Source organism: Octodon degus, unplaced genomic scaffold (assembly GCF_000260255.1).
Source record: "Octodon degus isolate 3935 unplaced genomic scaffold, OctDeg1.0 scaffold00183, whole genome shotgun sequence".
Classification (NCBI taxonomy): domain Eukaryota; kingdom Metazoa; phylum Chordata; class Mammalia; order Rodentia; family Octodontidae; genus Octodon; species Octodon degus.
This window is the reverse complement of record NW_004524759.1, coordinates 52,191-56,177: the sequence shown is the minus strand read 5'-3', so window position 1 is coordinate 56,177 and position 3,987 is coordinate 52,191. Positions and strand designations below refer to the sequence as shown.

Below are 3,987 nucleotides of genomic sequence, written 5' to 3'. Positions count from 1 at the left end.
GGATTGCACTCAGACCCCTGTGCTTGCCAGGGAAGTGCTTATTCTCTGAGCCCTCTCCCCAGCCCCCCAAATCATGTTTTGATGAAATACCACATTAATGAAATTTAACTAAACAGTTAAGCAAAACTATGTGAACCTGAAAGATTCACATACCTTCATAGCCTTCTTCTTCTCTGTTTAGTGAAGCCTGGAGTCTCCAGAGCATTCTTCCTGTCTCTGGCCTACATCAGCCAGATCTCCACAGTCCTCTCTCTTTCTGTTTAATACAACAGAGGAGTCTCCACATATCACATCTAGAAAGAAGTCTGCAGGGTTGTTGTAGGGCTTGCAGTGGTAGCCTGAGAGAGAAGACAACACAAGAAAACAAACCTGGTGGTCTTGGAACACAGAGGACTTACAGAGGGGACGGGAGGGGAGGCGAGGGAAGACAGAATCTAACAACTTCTCCCTCTTCTTCTTGCTCTTCTGACCTCACTAATTTATCCTTTCCTTTTACATCATTAGTCGCATGACACTAAAACATTTATCTGTGCTCCCCCAATATATATGTCATGATTACTGTACTAGTCTGAACATCTTTTATTTTTTTTTTTCTTTTTGGATTTTGTGGAAGAATCTACAAGGTGTTCAGGGTCTCACTACTAGATCAGACTCATAGTGATCATCCTGTTTACAGCCTCCCAAGAGCTGAGATTACAGACACACACCACCATGGCAATTATGCCATCTCGGGGTACCCTAGGGGCGGGTATGGCATGGCAGGCCTGGGGATCAAACCTCCAGCCCCTACACCTGCTTGTAGGTGCTTTAATCTGCTGAAATATTTGGCTGGCCCCTCTGAACATCTTTTAACTATCCTTAACTTTTGTAAATTATAAAGCCCAAAGAGCTATCAATATGCTCTGGTGCTTGTTAGTACTATATGAAGCATGGTTACAGGAGAATATCCAATGTCTGGGTACGTTGTGCTGAGTTCCCCTTTCTAAGTTCCTCTGTGTTCTCTGAAATGTGAAAACAACAGTGCACATGTCAGTAATGATTTCTTGTATATCTACTAAGTGCAGAGGTCCAAATTACCATCTGTCTTGCTGCCATAATTTCAAATACAGAATGAATCCCAGGCAGCATTCTCAAGAGAACATGACTGGCACAGCACACCTAAACTCTGACCTCAACTTCTTCTGATACAATCATACAAAAATGGCCTGAAACCTGACTCTTACAGAAATGTCCATGGATTTCCACATACATGCTTGATTTGCTTTAAAGAAATAGACTAACCAAATTAAAAATGATAATTCATGAATATTTAAAACTGTATGTTTTTTCTTGGTACAAGGAATCAAATTGAGGACCTTGCACCTGCAAGGCAGGCACTATACCACTGTACTTCATCCCCATCACTCAAAATGGTGAAACATCTATACCCATATCTAAATATTTCTAAAATGAAAACTGCATAAAGTATTTTTGCGTTACTTAATTCAATCTGAATACGAAGTACCAGACAGTACAGAAATGCTGGCCTGTCAAGGTCAGGCTGAGGAACACTCTCTACTTGATTGACTAATAGGATGTTCACATCCATTCACAGCCCAAACTTGCAATCTAGTTTTACTAGATAATGAACTAGCATTTCAATGAGACCTCACCAAGGCAGAGCAAAATGCTAGGGGGAAAAGTGTGAAGTAGCATCCAATATATTATCAAGAAGTTCACTACAGTGGACCTTTTCAAAAATGTTCACCTGACAGAATAATTGGCTATGAGCCCAACAGATTAATTACTGAACTCTTAGGGACAAGCCACCACACCTAAGGAGAAGAATACACAACAGGCTGACTTTGATACTTTCATGCATACACACTCCAATAGGACAAGAAGTGAAAGGAAACCTACATAACAAGAAAGCACTGCAAAATAGCAAAAAAATATTTTGGCACCAAAGTAGCCAGACACATTTCTGAGTGGTGGAACCCAAGGTACCTCCATGCAAAACTCAAACAGCACCTTTGTAAACCTCCTCTGTTCTCTTCTTGGCTTCTTCAAATGAAGGACCAAATGCATGAAAAAGTTAAGTATACCTGCTGATGCAAAATAGTTCACAGCCCTTTGTGCAGGACCATGGAAAATTACTTTTCCTGAGTCCAACAGGGTGAGGGTATCAAACAGCTTGAAGATGGAATACTGAGGCTGATGAATGGAGAAGATGATTATTTGTCCCTGCTCAGACATCCTACATTAAAAGAAGGGAAAGAGCAAGTCACTAAATGTCTGAACCTTGCATTTTCTGATAAGACATTCTACTCTTACCATTAGCCCATTTATTCCCAACTCAGCTTGTTTTTCTCTTAATAATTTTTTATCCTATATTATCTATTTGATAGTTGAAGAATCTAAATTTAATGCTTCTATTAAAAAACTAGAGGTCCTTAAAAGATGGTACATTAAGAGTCTAGAATTCCCCCAGAAGATTTATTGAAAATACAGATCCTTGGACAGCCTTCTCAGACACTGAGTTAGAATCTCTGGGTGTGGGTGCAACTCCCCAAGGTATCTGTAAGTACATCCAAGCTTGAGAATTAATTATGGACTAAGCATTAAAACAATGCTATATGCTCAGTTTTCATTGATAAATTTGGTCTTCTTGCCTTATGATTGGCTTTTGTGCTTGGCCATGATAGTACAATTAATATTATTAAGCACTGAGTCTTTGCTAAATGCTTTAGAGAAAGCCGCATTGTAATTTTTACAATGCTGTTATAAAGCAGTTCCTGTATTATTTCCCTCTGTTTACATTAAGCCTTAAAATGTAAGCAACAAGCCAAGCGGGCACAGCTACCATGGTACAAGGCTGTGATTTGACCCCTGGTCTCCATCCATGTTAGAAACAGTGCTAAAGTACTTTTGCACAGGAGTCATTACTATTAAATAGAAGAAGCAAAGGTCAACCTTTTTTGTTTAAATCTGTTATCAAAGATTTTTTATAATAAGAAACACTTCAAACATTTGATAAGCACTTACTGTATTTTTACAATGTCTGTGTCTAAGGGCATCAGGTAGGAAAATAAAAAATTTCAATACAAGGTGGAGTAAAAGAGTTAAGAGTTCCTTGTAAGCTAACAGGAGACTTGGAACCCAGTTTGAAGATAGTATGAGAATGTCAAAAGGCTCAAAAGCATTGTGCTTAGAAAAGATCCTAAGGTGGAATAATGAAGTATGAAATTAAAAGAAACCACAAGTTCAGTGCTATGCAACAAGGAGTGTGTGTGTGTGTGTGTGTGTGTGTGTGTGTGTGTGTGTGTGTGTGGTGGGTGTTGGTGTTGGATGAAGAAGATAAATAAGGAGACTACAACAAAGCAGACCCATGATGTACCCTTCCCTCAGCAATGGGATCATTGTTTGCCAGGCAATAGGGATCTGGTAAAGGACGAAAAGCTGAAAGACTTGATACTCAAAGCATAGTCTGTGGATGAGGGGTGTCAGTGTGAGTCTTCTCAGAGATTGCTATGGAGAATACTGGGCTCCATCTCAGACCTACAGAAACAGAATCTGCATGTTAACTAGACCCCAGGAGAGAGGTATGCACAGCAACTCTTCAGAAGGATAAATTAGAGCTCTCTGCATAAGGAGAGACAGGAGTGTGTCACATAGCACAAAACATTTCAAAAAGCAACTGTTACAGTACTTCTATGACAATGCCTCAACTGCCTTCTTCCTGGTATCCTTGAACTCCTCACTGCTAAACACACTGCCTCTCAGCAGCTACCTGTGTTTTGCTCTAGAAGTCAGAAAGTGACTCCCATATCCCCTAGGGACAGTAATAGCCACACTTGTCATAGTGATCTAATAGCTCTATGCAATCCATCACCAACCCAACCCACTGTCCATCCTATGTCTACCTGTGATGGCCTAAACTGTGTCTTCCTCAGAAGTCCTGTTCTGGAATCCTGAAACCTAGTACCTCAGAAAGTGGATACATTAGGA

General features: G+C 40.2%; 1 pseudogene; it reads right to left on the bottom strand.

Annotated features, from left to right (window-relative positions):
• Positions 1-3,987, bottom strand: part of LOC101568232 — a 35,644-nt pseudogene that overhangs the window by 14,602 nt on the left and 17,055 nt on the right.